At 52.2% G+C, this 23,181-nt stretch overlaps 1 pseudogene; it reads right to left on the reverse strand.

Annotated features, from left to right (window-relative positions):
- Positions 1-1,885: 1,885 nt before the first annotated feature.
- Positions 1,886-4,120, reverse strand: LOC128406112 (uncharacterized protein K02A2.6-like; annotated as a pseudogene).
- Positions 4,121-23,181: the final 19,061 nt, after the last annotated feature.

A 23,181-nucleotide genomic window follows, 5' to 3' on the forward strand; every position in this document is an offset into this window, starting at 1 on the left:
CTCTGCCCCCTGCTTCAACTCCCCAGTTGGGCACCCAATAGGGAAGCTCGGTGGGGGCGTGGCTTGCTGCTCAAACGCAGCCGCGCCAGCCTTCCCCACCATTGCACACACATTTTCTTCGAGTCAAGAGGTCGTTGTCGCTACGCTCACGGAAGACAGGGAAGTACTTTGCCATGAGGCTTGGAGGGGGGTATTGTGTTCTCTTGCTACTGGCCAGGTTAATCTGAGCTCATTCAGTCTTAAATCCGCCTATTTTCCCCCTCCCCTGGTGCCTGAGCGACTGCCAGCCCTTTAAAGCCACCTATTTCAAAAACCACCCCTTTAAATCCACCAATTTTCCCCTCTCCTGGTGCCTGGCATCGCTAGCCCTTTAGTGATCGCGGGGTTCCCTGCTAGCTGAGGGGTGCGACTTTCAGACTGCTACTGTGTGTGCGTTTTTGCCTGTTCCTGCTTCTCAGCCCCGTGGGCTTTTGGAAGCCAGTCAGCCACCCCCCCCCCGTTCGTGAGCTTTTTCCAGCTCCTTTAAGCCCCCTTCCCTCCTCCTTTCTTTGCTTGCTTCAACCCACGTGGCCGCTTGTTTCTTATCTCCCCGCTGAACAGCTGATGGGGGCTTCTCAAGCTGGGGTGTCTGAGCAGTTGCAGAAGACGGCTGCGGTTTTACAGGGATTCCTGGGTTTTGGCTGCTATTGTGTGTACTCTGTGTGTCTGCCTGTGTGTGTGCCGTCACTGCGCTTCCTGGGGGGAGTATCGGCTGTAATTTTTTCCTTTACTCTGTACTAGAGTGTCAGTTTGCCTGTGTGCTTGTTCATCAGTGGTGTGAGTGTCTGCTGTAATTTTCCCTATTTTCTCTGCTAATTTAAAATCCCTGGGGCTTGTCTCTCTGAAATATACTCAGAGTCGCGAAGTGATTTCATGCTCTTTATTCAGCTCATAGTGGTGAGGAGGAATGAATGAAAGTCCCCTCAAAGTATCTGCTTTATATACATTATTTACACAATGGGCTGCACATGATTGGCTAATTCCGGAATTCTACTGTAAGCCAATCAGGTTGTGGATTCACTTCTATCTGGAGCATGATTGGGTAGTTCCTGCCAACCAATCATACTGCTGCATTGTTCTAGGACCAATCAGACTGCTGCATTCTGAATCCTATTGTTCTAGGACCAATCAGACTGCTGCCTTTTGGATCCTATTGTTCTAGGACCAATCAGACTGCTGCAGTTTGGCTCCTATTCAACTCAGTACATAACACCCCTCCCCTCTAAGTTCCAGTCCTGCCCGGGAGGTCGCATTCATAGTCCTCGAGGTACGCTGGCGGCCTACGTGTGCGTTGCGGCCTGGGGTGTTCCCTGGTCCGGGGTTCAGGTTCTGGCTCGTGTTCCAAGGATGCTGGCTGTGATGGGGCTATTTGGTCTGGCGCAACCGGCTCGCTCAGTCGTGGTTCTGGTTCCGGTGTCCTTTTGGCCTCGCAGGTCCTCTCTGTATTTACTGATTCTGCCTCTCCTGCTGGCCCCTCGTGCTCTATGGGCCTCACTGCCCCTCTGTTCCCTTGGGACTCCTCTGACCTTTCCTCCTCCTGGTTTTTTCCCGGGAATCGTCGCCGTATCTGGTCGCAGTGGCGGCGCCAGCATTGCCCCCCATCTGTTAGCACCTCGTACGACACGGGGCCAGTGACCCTGGTGACTGTGGCGGGTACCCATGCTGGGCCTGCCCCAAAATTCTTTGCGTACACTGGGTCCTGGGCCTCGAAGGTCCGGGGGTTCCTGCCTTCCCCCACCACTACCTCATCCTGAGCTCTATCGGGGTGAATGCGGTCCAATCTGATTGCAAAGCGCCGACCCATTAGTAGTTCAGCGGGGCTCCGGCCAGTTGTTGAGCTGGGGGTGCTGTGCTGTGCTAGAAGGAATGTGGCAAGGCGGTACTCCCAATCCCCTTGCGTCATGCGGCGAAGGGTGTCCTTGGTGGTCCGCACCATGCGTTCTGCTTGGCCATTGGTGGCAGGATGGAATGGCGCCGAACGGATGTGGCGGATGGCGTTCTGCACTGTGAAGGTTTGGAATTCTCCTGACGTAAATGCAGTCCCGTTGTCTGAGACGAGAGTGTCAGGGAGCCCGTGGGTTGCAAACAGCCTGCGTAGTACCCGGATGGCTGCGGACGTAGAAGTGGACGGTACCAGTGCGACTTCCAGCCATTTGGTGTAGGAGTCCACCACTATGAAGAATGTTTTCCCCTGAAAGGGGCCAGCGAAGTCCACATGCAGGCGTGACCATGGTGCTCGGGCGGACTCCCAGGACTGGACTGGGGCCCTTGGGGGATCTGGGCGGGATTCTTGGCAGGCCTGGCAGTGTTTGACCCAGGCCTCTATCTCTCCGTCGATCCCCGGCCACCACACATAACTCCTGGCAAGGGCCTTCATTCTTACTACCCCTGGGTGTGTCTCGTGTAGGGCTGTGAGGACTCTTTTGCGGAGGGGCTGGGGAACAACGACCCTGCTTCCCCATAACAGGCACCCCTTGTGGGCCGACAGTTCATGTTTGCGGGTTGTGTAGCCGGCGAATTCTGGCCCGGGGCTGCTGCTGGGCCATCCCCTCCACACCCAGTCCAGGACCCGGGAGATGACCCTATCTTTCTTGGAATGGTGTGCAACTTCTTGTGCCTGAATGGGGCGGTCGGGAAGCAGCTCCAGGCTCATAACCTCTTGTGCAGGTGCTGGGTCGGGGCCTGTTTCCGGTAGTGGTAGCCTGCTGAGGGCATCCGCATGGCCCATCGCCTTCCCCGGACGGTGAATCAGTGCATACTGGTAGCTGGCAAGGAAAATTGACCACCTGAGGACGCGAGGAGACAGCACTTGGGGGGTCTGCTTTTCAGGGGCAAATAAGCCAAGCAACGGCTTGTGGTCAGTCACCACGGTGAAGGGCCGCCCGTACAAGAAATCATGGAATTTTTTTACTCCCTTCACGATTGCCAGACCCTCCTTGTCGATTTGCGAGTAGTTCCGCTCGGTTGCGTTGAGTGTCTGGGAAAAGTATGCCACCGGTACCTCTCCTCCATCCGGGAGTTGGTGTCCCAGGACAGCGCCAATTCCATAGGGCGAGGCATCGCATGCTAGCACCACCGGCAGCCTCTCGTCGAAGTGTGCCAAGACCGAGTTTGAGACAAGCAAGGCCTTGACTGCCTGGAATGCGGCCTCCTGGCGCTGGCCCCACACCCAAGGGGCCCGCTTGTCCAGGAGTCTGTGTAGGGGCTCTGCTACCGCCGCCTTGTGGGGAAGGAAGGAATGGTAAAAGTTCAATAGTCCCAAGAAGGCCTGAAGTTCAGTCTTGTTCTTGGGCGCTGGGGCATCACAAATGGCCCGTACCTTGTCCCCAGTCGGGTGGACCCCTTCTGCGTCCACCATAAATCCCAGAAAGTCCACCTGAGACCCGCCGTCTGGAAACGGTGCAGAACGGTGCGGAGGCGGTCCTCAAACTCCTCTGGTGTGGGCCCGGCAATCAACACATCATCGAAGAAGGGGGTGACGCCAGGAATCCCTTTAAGTAGAGAGTCCATTAGATTCTGGAATATGCCTGGTGCCACGCTGACACCGAATTGCAGCCGCTTTACCCTGAATGCTCCTCTGTGCGTCACAATCGTCTGTGCCTCTGCTGTGGCCTCATCTACTGGCAGCTGTTGATATGCTTGGGCCAAGTCCAGCTTGCCAAAAATTTTCGACCCAGCCAGGGTGGCAAGAACATGGCTGACCACTGGCACTGGGTATGCATGGGCCGTGAGGGCCTTGTTTATGGTACATTTGTAGTCTGCGCAGATGTGGACTGAACCATTAGGCTTGACGGGCGTGACGATTGGGGTTTCCCAGGGGGCATTAGGCACCGGCTCCAGCACTCCTTGCTCCACGAGCCGGTCCAATTCCTCGTCTATACGGGGTTTCAGGGCGAACGGGACCCGGCGGGCCTTGAGCCTGACCGGTCGTACTGCGGGGTCAAGCTGTAGAGCAATGGGGGGGGCCCGTATACTGTCCCAATTTCCCATCGAAAACCCCCGGAAATTCCTTGCATATGGCGTCCATGTCCACTTGTAAGCTAATGTGGTTCACCCCGGTGACGGCTAGCCCCAGTGGTCCAAACCATGCTGTCAGAGGCTCAGGAGCAGAAGAGCAGGGGAGAGAGCAAATAGAGAGCGGAGGAGAGGAATCAGAGGGAAGCGTAGGGGAATATGACAGTGGACCGAGAGATTCCATGAGCTTCTCCAGCGAATCTGAAGATTCCCAGGAGGGGGCGCCTATGGTAAGGGCGAGGCGAATCCCAGGAGGGACGATCCATAAACAAGGAACCAGAGGGGAGTCCCAAAGGAGTAGCGGAGGAGTAGGGCCAGTTCCCTCACCAGAGCACAGTGGGGGGGAAGAGTCACGTGAGTCAGGACCAGCTTCTCCTCCATCGGGGAGTGGGGAGACGGAGGGAAGGCCAGGTCCAGCTAGCCTCCCCGAAAGGGGGAGCAGTGACACAAGTGTAACGGTCAGAAGGAAAGTGGGAGGCTGCGCGCGCGCGCCAAGTTCAAATGTGGAGGAGCGCGGGACAGCAGAAAACCCGGATTGGGAGCCAGGTCCTAAAGCCCGAAAGAGGGGGGGGGAGGAGTCGGGAGAATCAGCGTCAGAAGAATCTCGGAGGGCTGAGACTCCGACTAGCAGAAGGACCCAGAGAAAGAAGGAACAGAGGAAGAGGTGGAGTAAGGCTAGAATCTTAAGCTGGTGTCAGGGGGGAGGAGATTCAGATGGGACTTCTACGGTCTGATGGATAGATGTAGCGTTGCGCGCTGCGTGTCTGGAAATGAGACTGAACTTCAATAAAGACTTTTAAACTTGAGCAAGAAGCAGCGTTGGTCTTGTGTGAGCTGGGACCTTGGGCAGCGCTGACAGTAAGTCCCATCTCTAAAAAAACACTGCAAGCTCACGAAGATAGGCAAAGATGACTACAGAGGAAAAAGTCAAGCAATTGCAGGAAGCGGTGTCAACGCTCTACGCAGAATTGGCTGCGTCTAAGAAAAAAGAAGAAGACACAGCTGCGCTCTGCCAGGATCTGCAAGCCAGGTGGGACAAATGGGGAAAGGAGGGGCAGCTGGGAGCCAAGCCGGAGGGAGTTAGCCTCGGGAAAAGGGGGGCGAGCCTTGTGACCCATTTTGACGGGAACCTGCAGCAGTACCCTAACTTCAGAGCAGAAGTAGTTTTCGCGCTCAATTTGCTTCGGAAAGATTTTAGAGATGAGGAGGAGAAAGTGGGTTTCATAATCACTCATCTGCATGGGGAAGCTAAGTCGTGGCTGCGAACCTTGCTACGCGAAAATGACCCCGCCCTCAAAGATTCAAGCGCTTTTATTGGAGCCATGGACGCTTGCTTTAAATCAACGGTGGATGTGGATGTCGCTAGAAGGGAAATGCATGGATTGCGACAAGGAAAAGCGACGGTGCGCCAGTATCATTCCCGCTTTTTTGGGTTAGTAAATGTGCTGGGCTGGCAGAAGGACTCAGCTGCCGTCAGGGATCTGTTCTGGGAGGGGCTGAATGGAGCCGTGAAAGATGAGCTGGCCAGGGGAGAGAGACCCCAAAATACAGCAGAAGTAGTCCAAAGGGCGCTCGCAATTGGGGTGCGCCTGGAAGAACGCCCGTGGAGCAGGGAGGAGGGGCGAAGAGCAAACACGTCAGTTAGAATGACTCCCTTCCTACCCAGAGAGACAGAGCGCGCTCAGTCCACGCCTGCTCTGATGAGGGGAGAGGAGCCAATGGAAATCGGAGGTGCAAGGGCTCAGACAGCAAGCAGAGCCCAAACACCAGGAGCAGTCAAGGCGAAGGCTCCTAGAGGGAGCAGGAAGTGTTACATTTGCGACAGTGCACTGCACATGGCCAAAGAGTGTCCCCAGAGGCTCCAGAAGCACACTGCAGCCTCAGCAACTGTTAAAGGAGCAATTCAGCAGGGAGTAGAGCAGCAGGGAAACGGCGACGCCTGGTTGGAGATGGAGGCACTGGGGCTCAACCAGGCGAGTCAGTGAAGCAGTCCCCAGAGATTTTGCAGCCCACAGACCCCCTCCCACCCAAACCAGTGGTGCAACTCACTGCATCGCTCCAGCTGCCCGATGGGCTCACCCTGGAGGTCCCTATTACCATTGACTCTGGTAGCAACGCAGACTTTGTAGGGTTGGACTTCGTCAAGCAGCATCGCATAGCACTCCTGCCAGCCACGACGCCCCTAAATGTTGTCACGGTAGATGGCAGGAAGATACTGGGAGGAGAGGTGGTACAGCAGACACCGCCTCTGGTGATGCAAATTGGGAACCACCGTGAAGTCATCAGTTTCAACGTCACCCACCTGTCGGACACGCCCATAGTGTTGGGCATGAGTTGGCTGGATAGGCACAGCCCGGCATTAGCGTGGTACCAGCGGCAATTGACCTTCTGCTCTTCCTACTGCGCAGCGCATTGCATCCAGACCTGCCAGGAAGAGGAGGGGCAAGAGGATGCACCGCAGCTACACCTAGGCATGGTGCAAGCGGTGCCCAACAAGTACAAGGCCTTTTTGGAAGTCTTCTGCGAGAAGGAAGCAGACAAGCTGCCTCCCCACAGACCCTACGACTGCAAGATTGACCTCCTGCCAGGGGCGACGCTGCCGACTGGGAGACTGTACTCCATGTCTGAAGACGAAATGCAAGAACTCAGGGAGTTCATAGATCGCAATTTGAAGCGGGGATTCATCCGGGAATCCAAAGCAGTGGGGGGCAGTCCCGTGTTTTTCGTGAAGAAGAGAGACACGCCCGAACGGAGGCTCATAGTGGATTATAGAATCATCAATTCCAGGACAAAGCCCACAGCATTCCCCATGCCCAAAATTGACGACCTGCTCGCGACGGTGAGGAAGGGACGGATCTTCACCAAGTTGGATCTACGAGGGGCCTACAACCTTATACGCATGCGGGAGGGCGACGAGTGGAAGACAGCCATGTTTACGCCTTTAGGAACCTATGAATACAGAGTCATGCCGTTTGGTCTCCAAAATGGCTCCCATTGTTTCCAAGCTTTCATGCACCACGTGCTAGCGGGACTCCTCTACAAGAAGTGCGTCTGCTTTTTAGATGATATCCTGATCTTTTCGGACTCGCAGGACGCGCACGAGGAGGACGTCAAGGAGGTCCTGCAGAGACTACGGGAGCACAGACTTTACGCCAAACTGGAGAAGTGCCAGTTCGACACGACAGAGGTGGATTTCCTGGGCTACAAGCTGTCCGACAAGGGACTTGCCATGGACAGCGCCAAGGTCCGCTCGGTGTTGGACTGGAAGAGCCCGCGCAACCGGAAGGAGGTCCAGAAGTTCGTCGGTTTCGCCAACTTTTATCGCAAGTTCATCAAGGGGTTCGCGAAGGAGACGGCGGCCATCACGGACACCCTCAGCTCCAAGAAGAAGTAGTTCACCTGGACGGACCAGGCGGAGCAGTCCTTTCGGAGGCTCAAGCGTCTCTTCGCGTCCGAAGAACAGCTGCTATGCGTAAGCCCCAGCAAACCGATGAGGGTTGAAACGGACGCCTCGGACAGAGCGGTGGGGGCGGTCCTGTTGCAGCAAGATCCGCAAGGGGACTGGAGACCGTGCGCATTCTACTCCAGGAAGCTCAGTACGTCGGAGCAGAACTACACCATCTGGGACAGGGAGTTGCTGGCCATTCATGCAGCCTTCAAGGCGTGGCGGCACTTCCTCGTCGGAGCCAGACACACAGTGCAGGTCCGCACGGACCACAAGAACCTGGAGTACTGGCGCACGGCGAAGTTCCTGAACCAGAGACACATCCGCTGGGCGGAGTTCTTTGCAGATTTCGATTTCCGGATAGAATACATCCCGGGAGACAACAACGTCATGGCGGATGCGCTATCCAGGAAGCCGCAGTATCTCGAGGAAGCGGCACCGGCAGCGGCCAAACACATTTTCGCACCAGAGGTGTGGGCGTGCGCTTCAGCCGCAGTGGACCTGGACGCAGTCCGTCGCGCGCTACAGGCGGATTCGTTTGCGCAATCCAAGATGGAGGAGGTGCGAAACGGCACAGCGAGGGACGACGAGTTCCAGATACGCGACGGACTACTCCTCCACAAAGGGGCTCTCTACGTACCGGGAGACGACCTTCGCGCGAGAGTCTTGCAGCAGCTGCACGACGCGCCCAGCGCTGGGCACTTCGGCAAGGACAAGACGGCGGAATTAGTCACCAGGGACTTTTGGTGGCCCAAGGTGCGGGGAGAAGTTGCGGATTACGTTTCCAGGTGTGACACCTGCCAAAGGGCCAAGCCCGTACACAGGAAGCCGGCGGGTCTGCTGGAACCGCTGCAGACGCCGCTCGAACCATGGGAGAAAGTGGCCCTGGACTTTGTTACAGATCTGCCCAGTTCGCGCGGCAAAACAGCGGTACTCGTGGTCGTAGACCTCTTCACCAAGATGGCGCATTTCATTCCGTGCGCGAAGGTGGCCACAGCGGAACAGACCGCCAAGCTGTTCATAGACCACGTGTTCAAAGCTCACGGCCTGCCGCGGTCCATCCTGTCCGACCGGGGCCGCCAATTCATCTCGAACTTCTGGCAGAAGCTGCTGGGCATCCTGAATGTCAAGATCAACTTAGCGTCGGCACGACACCCGCAGACCAACGGACAAGCGGAGAGGGTCAACGCCATCATGCAGCAGTACCTGCGATGCTACGCCAATCAACAGCCCTCGACCTGGGTGGACTACCTACCGCTAGCCGAGTTTGCCTACAACAACACGAAGCACGGGTCTACAGGGGTGACACCGTTCTTCGCCAACAATGGGCGCCACCCCAGAACCTTCCCGGGGTTGGAGACCGAGGCAGAGGGGGAGCCACGGGGGGCAGAGCACTTAGCCGCAGAGTTACAGGAGGTCCATGAGCAACTCCGAAGGCACTTGGAACTCGCGAAACACGCCTACAAGATGCAGGCAGACAGGCACAGGAGGGTTGGGGAAGACATACAGGTAGGGGACTGGGTCTGGTTAGCAGCTCAGGCAGTGCCGGCCAGAACGCTAGCTAAGAGGAAGCTAGGACACAAGCAGCTGGGACCTTACCAGGTCGCGGCACAAATCAATCCAGTGGCCTACCGGTTGACACTCCCGGAGGGCTCCAGAATGCACCCAGTCTTTCACAGGTCAGTGCTCACGCCTTACAAGGCACCCCACAGGTTTCAGGCGCCAGGGACCGCACCAGCCCCACGTAGCCCATCGCCAACAGGGGAGGGACCACAGAGGGCGACGCCACTCAACGAGGTCACACAGATTTTGGACTCCAGATGGGGGGAAGAGGGAGTTGAATATCTCCTCGCCAGGGAGGGTACTCCGGCCAGCGCCAACGAGTGGGTGCCATGCTACGCCGTGGAGGAGCACTACCTCAAAGACGAGTTCCATTCGATCTTCCCACACAGACCCATGCCGGCGGAGTATTTCGACGACTGGCTTTTCACACCCACACTGTCAGCCAGCACGTTCCAGGGTTTCTCCTCAGATGAGGAGCCGACGCCGGGGATGAGCTCCCCGGAGGGGTCGCTCTCGGGGTTTGCCACGGACCGCTCCTATTGGTGGGACACTCAACCAGAAGTGGGGTGGAGCAGGGAACTGCTGAGGGGGCCCTTGCACACAGCCTCACCCGAGGGACCGGGTGGAGAGGAGGACATGGACGTGTGGGGGGAGGATCTTGGTTTTGAGCATGACAGCAGAGAAATGGAAGCAGAGAAAGTCGACGTCGACGAACCCATCGTGGGGGGGCCTGATCCCGCTGGCCGGTTGCACACCAGGGGGAGAGAACGGAAGCCAGCACTCACACCCCCAGCGCTGGAGCACCTGGAACCCACACCCGAAGAGGGGGAGGGGGGAAGGGGGGGCTTCGAGGGGGGGATGGATGTCAGAGGCTCAGGAGCAGAAGAGCAGGGGAGAGAGCAAATAGAGAGCGGAGGAGAGGAATCAGAGGGAAGCGTAGGGGAATATGACAGTGGACCGAGAGATTCCATGAGCTTCTCCAGCGAATCTGAAGATTCCCAGGAGGGGCGCCTATGGTAAGGGCGAGGCGAATCCCAGAGGGGACGATCCATAAACAAGGAACCAGAGGGGAGTCCCAAAGGAGTAGCGGAGGAGTAGGGCCAGTTCCCTCACCAGAGCACAGTGGGGGGGAAGAGTCACGTGAGTCAGGACCAGCTTCTCCTCCATCGGGGAGTGGGGAGACGGAGGGAAGGCCAGGTCCAGCTAGCCTCCCCGAAAGGGGGAGCAGTGACACAAGTGTAACGGTCAGAAGGAAAGTGGGAGGCTGCGCGCGCGCGCCAAGTTCAAATGTGGAGGAGCGCGGGACAGCAGAAAACCCGGATTGGGAGCCAGGTCCTAAAGCCCGAAAGAGGGGGGGGAGGAGTCGGGAGAATCAGCGTCAGAAGAATCTCGGAGGGCTGAGACTCCGACTAGCAGAAGGACCCAGAGAAAGAAGGAACAGAGGAAGAGGTGGAGTAAGGCTAGAATCTTAAGCTGGTGTCAGGGGGGAGGAGATTCAGATGGGACTTCTACGGTCTGATGGATAGATGTAGCGTTGCGCGCTGCGCGTCTGGAAATGAGACTGAACTTCAATAAAGACTTTTAAACTTGAGCAAGAAGCAGTGTTGGTCTTGTGTGAGCTGGGACCTTGGGCAGCGCTGACACATGCCAATCCCAGTAAGCTAATGTAGGGGCCCTTGACCACAAGCAAGTCCAGTTGCCGCGTCCGCCCTCGGTATTGCACCCTGAAGGTCCCCACCCCCATTGTGGGGACCTTACGTTTTTGGAAGTCCCGGAGGGTGAATGGGGCCGGCCTGAGTTTGGGACCCCCAGTAGGACACAGTTTCCTTAAGGTCCTTGCCGAGATTATGGATAGAGTTGAACCCGTGTCAAGCTCCATGCGGCATGGGGCCCCCTCTATCTGTACGTCAACATAAATTTTCTCTACGTTGGGGTGGGGCAACTGGTATACCTGGAAGTCCGTGAGCTCTGTCGAGTTGCCTTGGTGCGTTGGGCCCCGGGACCTGTGGCTCTTGGATTGGTCATCTGATGCCTGGCGTCGGGTGGGCCGAGCCCGACACACCCGGGCGATGTGTCCCAATTTTCTGCACTGCCTGCACTCTGCGTTGCGGAAACGGCAGGTCCTCCTCTCGTGACTTTCTCCACAGCTTGCGCAGTTCCCTCCTTCTCGTCGAGGCAGCTGTGGTACGTGGGCTGCTTGAGTGCGCTGCTGTACTCGGTGCACCTCCTCCCTGTCGGATCCTGAGTCGTCGGTGAGGTCTTCGTGGTGGACCCTCGGTTGGGACAGCTGGCTCGGCCGTGCCTCTTGCGTCGACCTCTCGGCAGCTTCCGTTGCCAGGGCCTCCTCCAGAGCGACCTGGAACGTTAGGTCCTTCTTAGCGTAGAGGCGTCGTTGCAGCTTCTCATCCTTCAGGCCACCGACGAGGCGGTCACGAAGCATGTTCTCCAGCTCTGAGAAGTTGCAGAACCGGGCGGCTTGGCGGAGAGAGGTCACAAACCCAGTTATGGTTTCCCCAGGGGCTTGCCGCTTTGCGTAGAAGGCATTTCGACGAGCCACCACTGAGGGCTGCGGCGAAAAGTGCCCCTTCAGCTGTTCCATTATTGTTTTGTATGGAACAGTAGCGACGTCTTCAGGCGCAATGAGGGCCCGGGCGATTTCAAACGTCTCCTCTCCGCAGACGCTGAAGAATATCGCCCTCTTCTTGGCGTCTTCTTCGTCGGTGACCCCTTTGGCTTCTAGGAGGAAGGTGAAACGGGAGGCGTACGCTTCCCAGTCTCCAGATGCTGGGTTGAATGGCGAGAAGCTGTTGTCGGTTGCCATTCTGAGTTCCTTGTGTCCCGGAGCTGAAGCCTGGATACACGGTGCGAGGCAGCGGTGCGGCAGGTGGCGGTGCTGCGGTGCTGTGTGTGGCAGTCAGCTCAGCGGGATCCCATCCTCGTCGCCAGTGAAATATACTCAGAGTCGCGAAGTGATTTCATGCTCTTTATTCAGCTCATAGTGGTGAGGAGGAATGAATGAAAGTCCCCTCAAAGTATCTGCTTTATATACATTATTTACACAATGGGCTGCACATGATTGGCTAATTCCGGAATTCTACTGTAAGCCAATCAGGTTGTGGATTCACTTCTATCTGGAGCATGATTGGGTAGTTCCTGCCAACCAATCATACTGCTGCATTGTTCTAGGACCAATCAGACTGCTGCCTTTTGGATCCTATTGTTCTAGGACCAATCAGACTGCTGCAGTTTGGATCCTATTCAACTCAGTACATAACACTCTCCCTGCGTTCTTGGCTAAATCTCTTAGGAGCTGAGGCAGTGCACACGTGCTCCTTTGTTGCCAGAGGACTTATTTGCTCTCTCTCCCCAACCTTACTTACTGCCCTCTCTCCCCTTCTCCCTTGTTTTTAAACATTGTTTCAAAAGTCTTACTGTAAAGAATCTTGCCTGATCTCCCGCTTAATTCCGTTGCTGGTTGCTCTGCGATATTTACTCTGGCCAAAGTGAGCAACTGATATTAAACCTCCATTCTTTCTCCCCTCTCTTTATCCTTGATTATAAATTTATTCTTTTGGTCACCTGCTGTTTCCTCCTTACTACCTCAGTCATTTTCAGGGCGAGTGCCAGGCGATTTAAAATCTCAGAGGTGAATTGCGCTTGCCTGTCTTATTAATAGGGTGGCTCTGAAATTGCTGCCTCCTGTATCCTTCAGGAGAACAGTATCCGCTGGTGTTATTTGGCTTTTGCTGCCTGCATAATCTTGTCAGGAGAACAGCACCTTTAGGTTTTTTGTATTCATTGCCTGGCAAAATCTTTACAGGGGACAGCTGCTCGGCAGGTCTCATTGTTTAGCTTAACGAACGGCAGATCTTCCTGTTTTTTAGGGCTTAAGTGCCTGGCTGAGTGCCAATCAAAGATACATTGTCTTTCAAGGTATCTGGCAGCTGGGCCATTTCCAGCCTCCCATTTAAAAGCAGCAGTATTTCCTTGTAGCTGGGGGCTTTTGTTACTTTTGTTTCTGGAAAATGCTATTGCTAACTGCCTGGCAGGGTAACTCCCTGTGTGAATGACTGGCAGTCAGGAGTTACTGTGATCCCATATTAATTGGCTGTTTTAATTTGTTGTTGCCTCACCTTTGCTGGGGGGGGGTCTCACTGTGTTATACAGAGCCCCTAGATGAGGCAGGTTAAAGAATTGGTTGTCAAGTTAAATAATACAAGCAGTCAGTTAAGCAGCGTGAAATGTTATGCACATTAGCATCAGTTTGATGGAGGTTTGATAATAATAGTATTAAAGTCTGTTATTTGCTATAAATACATTGTTTAATTAGGACTTATTCAGCCATAGCTGGTACTACAGCGGTCATTAATTGAATAGACATTGAATAATATTTAGTTATCTACTTTTGGTCTGAACAATCTAATTGGATTACAATCAAGGGAATACTTATTAATATTCCACTAATTGATCGTTAAGTTGGTAATACTGATTTATTGTTTCATTGCTACATGCTTGTGAGTTGTTCCTCAGGAGGCAGGTTTAAATATTTAGCTGTGTCTATCCACCTGACCCATTTGCTTGGTGGCAAATAAATAAATTTATAGACAAATACAAGCGGAACAGTCAAGTGATGAATAATCATTTCATATCATCGTCAGTTACGGTAGACAATTGATATTATCAGCAATTAATTCTACTTACAGTGGTAATTGATAGAACAAATAATACTGGATTAGATTTTAATAAATAACAATAGATAGATAATAGATAAATAATAAAATAATATTAATAAATAAAATGGATTAAATAATAATAAAAATTTTAAAATAAATAATATTAATATAAAGAGAATAAGTGGAACGGCATCACATACCAAGATTAAACAGATTAATTAATTAATTAAATCTACAGATAAATATATAAATAAATAAAAATAAAAAAATAAATATAAATATAAAATTAATAATAAATAATTTACATATATTTCGGAACCCTCAGTTGCTTAGATCATGTGTCAATAATGCCAAGGTTGCAGGTTCGATCCCTGTATGGAATAATTGCATATTCCTGCATTGCAAGGGGTTGGACTAAATGATCCCCGGGGTCCCACACAATTCTAGAGAGCCTGGATGGCTCAACTGGTTGGAGCATGGTGCTGGGGTTGCTGGTTCGATCCCTGTATGGGACCCCTGCATATTGAATGAGATATTATAATATGAAGTAGGAAGCATCTTTAAAATATACATATATATAGTAATAAATAACACATGCACGCACATACTAATTGGATAAACAATTGAACATTTAACCGAATATTTGGAAAAATCGTTATTTATTATAAGTAAATCAATCGTTAATTAGTACATTCATTTCAGAATCTATAACACGTGCCTGTACATCCGCTTGTAAACAGTAGCACATGTTTGTGGCAGTAGCTTTAGCACGTTATCCATGGCACCTAAGAGGAAGTGCTCTGCGGCGGAATCAGCTCACACCTCAGCTTGCATGGGTGCCAATAGCCGTAATTCATTGCGGGTGCCACATGGACAGGAAAATAACCCCAAACCTATTTCACACTTTCTGAATGCCTTTGGATAGTTCATTGATGATTATGAGCAGCGTTTTTCGGGCAATCCCTAACCCCATGCCCTCCGCTGCTACCCCTGATATGATACCAGATTCCCAGGTGGTTCCGGAGAGCCCGCCTCTCACCCAGGTTGATGACCTCCCAGGCACTTCTGCCGCCCTCTTCAACGATTCTCAGTTCTCAGGTGCAGGCCCAAGCTTTCGGGCAGTAACTGCGGCAGTACAAACTAGGTCTCTGGCCCTCAGAACCACATTGGGTCGCCTGTGCGGAGGCCACCAGCCTGTGTCAATAACCCTGTTGCGTCCAGTTCTTCTGGTTCTTTGCAGAATAAGCAGCCCAGGGTCCAGCTTCCAGAATCGGGCATCCCATCGGCCGGTGAGAAGGAACAGCAGCTGGAGGGGGAGCTTCAGACAGTTGAGGGGGGCAAACCGTCAGGCAAAATACGCACCAAGAAGAAGCACGTGTGTAAGAAGAGCAAGTCATAAACGGGCGACATGGACGAAGAGTCAGAACAGCCTATGATCTTTTGGGGGTGGCCGCCACCATTAGCTATGACAAAAGTCCAAAGGAAGGCTTCCAGGATCCCTCTAGCACGCTGGGATCAAATTGAAAATGGCACCCGGTCTGTGGCGGTCATCCCGTATGTCGAGAAGAAGCCATTAGATTCTTATCGCACGGGTAAGCCGGACCTGAGAAGGAAGCCAAAGCACAAGGTATGTTGGGAATTCAATAAGGGGTCATGCCAAAGGCAGTCTTGTAAGTATCCGCACGAGTGCGAGAGGTGTGCAGGGGGACACCCAGCTGCAGCGTGTTACAAAGGGAAGCAGCTCTTTTGGGGAGGCAGGGGTTCCAGTTCCAGAGAAGCCCCCGCTGCAGGGAACAGACGATAGGGACCCTCCGGGTCTAGCATTTTCCCTGATCCAGCTCCCTCCTCTCCGCAACCTCTTGTCTAGCTATCTGAATGGAAGCGCAGCATCCTTTCTTTGGAAGGATTTTGTTTTGTTTTGTTTTTTCCAGAGGGTTTCAGAATACCAGTAACCTTTAATTGCAAAGGATTTCCCCTAACCAGATGTCAGTAAGGGAAAGTCTTGAGGTTGCAGAAAATGAAATAGCTAAGGAAGTGGCTGCAAAAAGACCCCTGGTGAGTTCAGATTAATCCACAACCTTTCTTACCCTAAGGGTGGCTCAGTATACGTTGCCATTCCACCGGAATTGTGCTCAGTAAAATATGCCACCTTCGATCAGGCAGTAAGACTTATCCGGAATTTTGGTCACGGTGCACTCTTGGCAAAATGTGACATAGAGTCAGCCTTCTGTCTATTGTCGGTTCATCCCAATGACTTCCATTTGCTGGGATTCAAATTTCTTTTTTTTTTTATAAAATTTTTATTGGCTTTTCAACATATATTATAAGACATTACAAACAACAAACACAAACAAACGAACATATAAACATGTATAATTTCATGAATTTTTTTCATGTACCCAATTTCAACGACTTCCCCATGCCTCCCTTTTCTGCATCCCTGTTTTAAACTTTTTCAGCAACCCCTGATCTGAATTACTTATAAGTTCCTTTCTTTAACCCTTTTCTTTCCTCTTGTCCAATCATTTATCTCTGCAAATCTGCTATGCTTTACCCATGACATTTTAACACTCACTAATTTTACAACAATTTTTAAGATAAAATTTAAATTTCTTCCAATCTTCTTCCACCGTCTCTTTCCCTTGGTCACGGATTCTGCCCGTCATCTCTGCCAGTCCCATGTAGTCAATCACCTTCGTCTGCCACTCTTCCAGCGTGGGTAGTTCTTGTGTCTTCCAATACTTTGCTAGTAGAATTCTTGCTGCTGTTGTAGCATACATAAAAAACGTCCTATCTTTCTTTGACACCAATTGGCCTACCATGCCCAGGAGAAAAGCCTCTGGTTTCTTATGAAAGGTACACTTAAGCACCTTCTTAATTTCATTATAAATCATTTCCCAGAAGGCCTTAATCCTTGGGCACGTCCACCAAAGGTGATAGAAAGTACCTTCAGTTTCATTACATTTCCAACATTTATTATTGGGCAAATGGTAGATTTTTGCTAGCTTGACTGGGGTCATGTACCACCTATAAATCATTTTCATAATATTCTCTTTTAGGGCATTACATGCCGTAAACTTCATTCCGGTGGTCCATAACTGTTCCCAGTCAGCAAACATAATATCATGTCCAATGTCCTGTGCCCATTTAATCATAGCTGATTTAACCGTTTCATCCTGTGTGTTCCATTTCAACAGCAGGTTGTACATTCTTGACAAATTCTTAGTATTGGGTTCTAACAATTCTGTTTCTAACTTTGACTTTTCCACCTGGAAGCCGATTTTCCTGTCCTGTTTAAATACTTCATTTATCTGGTAATAATGAAGCCAATCTCTTACTTTAGACTTCAGTTTCTCATAACTCTGTAATTTCACATTTCCACCTTCTTGTTCTATAATTTCCCAATATTTTGGCCATTTAGATTCCATATTAAGTTTTTTGACTTCCTTAGCCTCCATTGGTGACAACCACCTAGGGGTTTTATTTTCCAACAAATCTTTATAACGAATCCAAACATTGTATAATGCTTTCCTAACAATATGGTTTTTGAAACCTTTGTGAGTTTTTACCTTGTCATACCATATATATGCATGCCAACCAAACCTATTATTGAACCCTTCTAAGTCCAAAATGTCTGTGTTCTCAAGAAGTAGCCAGTCTTTCAGCCAGCAAAAAGCTGCTGCTTCATAGTACAGTGTGATGGGATGGTGAGCTGCTTGTGCGTAAAATCCTAGTCCCTCAGAGTTTGGCTAAGTCCACAAACCTCTGTCTGTGACGGAGCTCCTTAAGCATGGCTCCATCAGTCGCTCGTAGAATCGGACAGTGGGCGTTTACGGAACTTCTTCCAGCATAAAAGCTCCTTAACGGAAACGCGTCTTCTGGACTCTCGGCGTGACAGTTTCCGGCGAGGAGTAGGTGTCCCTATGGGAGGTCCTGAAACCTCCCCACTATTTTCGCTGGAAGTGTCTCTGAGCCCTCCCTCCGACTCACTTTCCCTTGGAACTCCACCTCTCCCCCTGCTGGTTCCCTCCTCAGCTGAATACTCTCTCTCAGCCTCTGTGAGCCCTTTCACCTCCTGCTCCTCCGATGGCAGTTCCCTGACATCCACCTCCCCTCCAGGGCCCCCTTCACCCCCTTCCCTCCCCTCCTCTGCGGGAGGCGAGGGAGCAAAACCCCTGAAAGAACCTCCCTCATCTTCCGAAGTTTCGAACACTTCCCTCCACCGGTTGCTGTTTCCGGTTTCCAAGTACTCCTCCTCATCGGAGTCTGTTCCTTCTTCCAACTCCGATTCCCTGAATCCTTCCAGTTCCTCCTCATCGTCGGTGGTGCCAAAGTACTCCCTCCGGAACCTCGCTACTGGCTGAGGTTTCCTGGGGAACCTTTGGTGGAACGTTTCGATCAAGATCTCGTCACTGACCTCCTCTGCCGTCACCCAGGTGTTTTCCGACTCCGGTTCCCCTTCCCACGCGACCAAATACTCCACCTGATTACCCTTCCACCTGGAGTCGATGATCTCCGCCACATGGTTGCTGCTTTCCCTTTCTTCTAAGACTGGCCCCCGTGTGGATACCCCTTCACCTTCCCCCCTATATGGTGACAGTAATGACCTGTGGAATACTGGGTGCAGTTTCATGTGGTTCGGTAACCGGAGTCTGAAAGCCACTGGGTTGACCTGTTGGATGACCTCAAATGGTCCCAATCTTTTGGGTCTCAATTTCTTGCAACCCCCCTTGAACGGCAACCCTTGGGTTGACAGCCAGACCTGACTCCCCACCCTAATGGTTTCACCTTCCCTTCTGCTCTTGTCTGCCTGCCTCTTATATTCTTCTCTGGCTCTTTCTAAGTTGAGTTGGAGTTGACGATGGATCGCTTCCATTTCTTCTACAAAATGTTCGGCGGCCGGGACACTCCATCTCTCCCCTCCTCCCCCTGGAAACGCCCTGGGGTGGCACCCATAATTAGCCAAAAAGGGGCTCATCCCGGTGGACACATTCTCCGCATTATTGTAGGCAAATTCCGCTAGCGCCAACTTTTCGACCCAATCGTTCTCTCTGTCATTAACATAACACCTCAGGTATTGTTGGAGGATACCGTTTGCTCTCTCCGCCTGCCCGTTGGTTTCAGGGTGCCTGGCAGTCGAAAAGTTGACCTCTACGTGCAACAAGCTCATAAGTTTCCTCCAGAACCTGGACGTGAACTGTTTCCCTCTGTCGGAGACCACCCTCAAGGGGGCGCCATGCAGCCTAAAAATATGTTCTACAAACAATTTCGCTGTCTCTTCCGCCGTGACTGCATGTGAGCAAGCTACAAAGTGACCCATCTTAGTTAACAGGTCTACTACGACTAGTATGGCGGTTTTCCCCTGGGATTTAGGCAGATCAGTCATAAAATCTATCGATACCGCCTCCCACGGTCGTTCTGGTGTGGGTAACGGTTCTAATAACCCCGCTGGCGCCCGCCTTTCTCCTTTGGCTCTCTGGCATTGGTCACACCCTCTTACATACTCCCGTACATCCTCCCTCACCTTGGGCCACCAAAACTCCCTGGTCACCAACCACATGGTCTTGTGTTGCCCACAATGCCCCGCTGTGGGGTTGTCGTGCAGCTGTTTGAGTACTCTCCCCCTCAATTCCCCTTCGGGTATATATAGTGCCCCTTTGTAATACAATGCCCCGTTTCTTTCTTCAAAACCTCCGGGGTCTTCTCCCTCTCTCCTTAAACCTCTGAGCTTATTCTGGGCGTATTCATCATTTACCGTTCCCTCTACCAGTTCCCTTTGCCCCACCCAGGCCGCCCCACACACCCAGCGGTCCTCTGGGATGATATGTCTCTCTTCAGGCGCTCCCTCCCCCTCCAAATATTCAGGTTTGCGTGAGAGAGCGTCCGCTCTGATGTTTTCTGGACCTGGCACATAGCAAATTTCAAAATGGAATTTGGAGAACTCCTGGGCCCACCTCACTTGTCGTTGGTTGAGCACTCGTGCCGTTCTCCAATACTCCAAATTCTTGTGGTCCGTACACACTTGCACCTTATGCTGTGCGCCAATTAGTAAATGTCTCCATCTCCGGAACGCTTCGTGAATGGCGAGTAGTTCTCGGTCATATACGGTGTAGTTCCTCTCGGATTTGTTCAGCTTACGCGAAAAGAAGGCACACGGTCTCCACTCCGACTTATTCTTCCCCGGCTGAAGCAGCACCGCCCCCACCGCCCGGTCTGAGGCATCAGTTTCCACTCTCATTGGTTTTTGTAAATCCACATGCAGGAGCTGTTCTTCCGAAGCGAATGCCCTTTTCAATTCCTCAAATGCTTGCTCTGCCTCCGCCGTCCAAATGAATTTCTTCTTGCTGCTGAGACAGTCCGTGATGGGAGCCGTTAAGTGGGCAAAGTTCTTGATGAACTTACGGTAAAAGTTCCCAAACCCTAAGAACCTTTGCACATCCTTTTTCGTTTTCGGTGTCTTCCATTCCAGCACCGCCTGGACCTTGCCTGGATCCATGGCTAATCCCTTGTCTGATAAGCGGTACCCCAGGAATTCCACCTCCTTGGTGTGAAACTGACACTTCTCCAATTTCACCCACAGCTGGTTTGCTTGCAGTTGGCTCAGCACTTCCCTGACATCCTTTACATGCTGCTCCTCATTCTCTGAATATATCAACACGTCATCGAGGAAGGCCACGCAATTCTTGTAGAGCAGAGGTCCCAGGACGTGGTTCATGAACGATTGAAAACATGCTGAGCCTCCTTGTAATCCGAAGGGCATAACGAGATATTCAAAAGCCCCCAAAGGGGTGAACATGGTGGTTTTCCATTCATCCCCCTTCCTTATCCGTATCAGGTTGTATGCCCCCTTCAGGTCCAGTTTAGTGAATATCTTTCCCTTCCTCACCCTGGTCAAAATGTCATCAATTCTGGGCATGGGGAAAGCCACTGGTTCTGACACTGCATTTAGGGCTCTAAAGTCCACTACAAGTCTCGGTTTATCCGTGTGTTTTTTGTCCACAAAAAACACTGGGCTGCCCCCCACCGCTCTGGACTCTCTGATGAAGCCTCTCTTCAGGTTTTTATCAATAAACTCCCTTAACTCCTGCATTTCCCTGTCTGACATGGCGTACAGCTTGCCCACGGGGAGCTGGGCTCCAGGGACCAGGTTAATTTGGCAGTCAAAGGCTCTATGCGGTGGTAGTTTATCTGCTTCCCTTTCGCTGAAGACCTTGCTCAGGTCAGCGTATTGTTTGGGCACCTTCCCTTTGTCCGCCACTTCCGTCCCTGCTAGAAAGGCTTTTGCCCCTTCCGGCACCTTTCCCTCTCTGCAGTGTTCCAGGCAATGTGCTGACCCAAAGGAGACCACTCTCTGATGCCAGCCCACTAGCGGATCATGCAACGCTAGCCAGCTCATTCCCAAAATAACGGGAGCCCCTCCCAGGGTGGCCACATTGAACGCTATCCTTTCGGTGTGCCTGGCCACCCTCATAACCATTGGGACGGTCTGTAGGCTAACTTCTCCTCCCAACAGCTCCCTCCCATCGATCGTGGTCACCTGCAGGGGGTTGCTTAAAGGGAGTATCTGTATTTGGTGTTCAGCTGCAAACTCCTTACTCATAAAATTACAGGAGCTGCCTGAGTCCAACAGCGCCTTTGTCTTTAGTGGGTATCCGTTTGCCAGCTCTAGCAACACCTCTATTACTAGGGCTGGTCTTGGAGGTTCCGGAGTGGGCACTTTTACTGCTTCTTGGCCTGGCTGCTGTGCCCTGACGGTGGCAGCCAGGCGTTGGCTTTTACTGGCTCCTGGACTCCCTCCTCCTTCCCCCCAACAGCTCCCGCCATCCCTTGCCATTCCTTTCTTTGCGGGCAGACTCTGGCAAAGTGACCTGGCTGCTGGCAGAGATAACATTTCTTGGTGCTCTTCCCCTCCTTCTTCCTCCCTTCACTGGGATTTGAAACTGCGCGCGCGCTGTTCCAATTTCCATCGGCTCTCCTGGCGGGAAATTTGGCTCCGGAATCTCTGGAATGCGGAAATCCCTCCAACGCTCTCCTTTCCCCTCCCGCTTCTCCAAGGCTCTTGCCTCCTGGCGCGCTCCAATGGTCAGCGCTGATTTGGTCAGCTGGTCCATAGACTCCGCCCTGGGCGCCCGGGAAAGTTCGTCTTTCACCGCCGAAGAAAGCCCCTCTTCAAAAAGCATTTGAATGGGTTCCGCCGATAGGTCCCACCCCAATTTATGTATCAGCATTGTAAACTCAGTCCAGTACTCCCGAACCGATCGGCTCCCCTGTTTACAAGCCATCAATTGTCTGCGCACCAGTCCCTGTTCAATCTCGCTGGAAAACATCAAATCCATGGCGCGGAAAAACTTCCTCGTGTCCTTCAGCATTTCACTATTCCCTGCCATCAGGGGTCTAACCCAGTCTCTCGCCCCCCCCCTTCGAGATGGCCCACCACAAACGCCACTCGCGATGCCTCGTCGGGAAAGTCGTCAAACTGCAGCTCGAGAGCATACTGCATCTCTGTCCTAAAGGCTTGATAGTTCCTGGGGTCCCCCCCAAACTTCTGCACCAATCCTGGCATCTTTCTTGCTAGTGTAGCGCCTTTTGCCTTTTCTGCATCCTGCGCCCTCCTTTCCTCTAGCCTCGCCGTTTGCAGCGCTAGCTGGACTTCCAACACCCTGTACCTTTCTTCCAGGCTTGGACCCTCTCCAGCTCCTCCTGCTCCCCCGGCTCCGGCTGGGTTGCTCATGATGCCTCTCTGCACAAGCTGCTTTCAGGGACTGTCCGATTGCTGTGATGGGATGGTGAGCTGCTTGTGCGTAAAATCCTAGTCCCTCAGAGTTTGGCTAAGTCCACAAACCTCTGTCTGTGACGGAGCTCCTTAAGCATGGCTCCATCAGTCGCTCGTAGAATCGGACAGTGGGCGTTTACGGAACTTCTTCCAGCATAAAAGCTCCTTAACGGAAACGCGTCTTCTGGACTCTCGGCGTGACAGTTTCCGGCGAGGAGTAGGTGTCCCTATGGGAGGTCCTGAAACCTCCCCACTATTTTCGCTGGAAGTGTCTCTGAGCCCTCCCTCCGACTCACTTTCCCTTGGAACTCCACCTCTCCCCCTGCTGGTTCCCTCCTCAGCTGAATACTCTCTCTCAGCCTCTGTGAGCCCTTTCACCTCCTGCTCCTCCGATGGCAGTTCCCTGACATACAGTTTTAAGTCCGGCAGGGCAAACCCCCCTCTTTCTTTTGCATCAGTTAATATCTTAAATTTTATTCTGGGCTTTTTGCCCTGCCAGACAAATCTAGACATATCTTTCTGCCACTTCTTGAAACAGTCCATTCTGTCCACAATCTGCAATGTTTGAAACAAAAACAACATTCTTGGCAAAACATTCATCTTAATAACAGCAATTCGGCCTAACAAGGAAAGTCTCAGATTCGACCATATTTCTAAATATTTCTTAATTTCTG

The sequence above is a fragment of the Podarcis raffonei genome, chromosome W (assembly GCF_027172205.1).
Source record: "Podarcis raffonei isolate rPodRaf1 chromosome W, rPodRaf1.pri, whole genome shotgun sequence".
NCBI classification, from domain to species: Eukaryota; Metazoa; Chordata; class Lepidosauria; order Squamata; family Lacertidae; genus Podarcis; species Podarcis raffonei.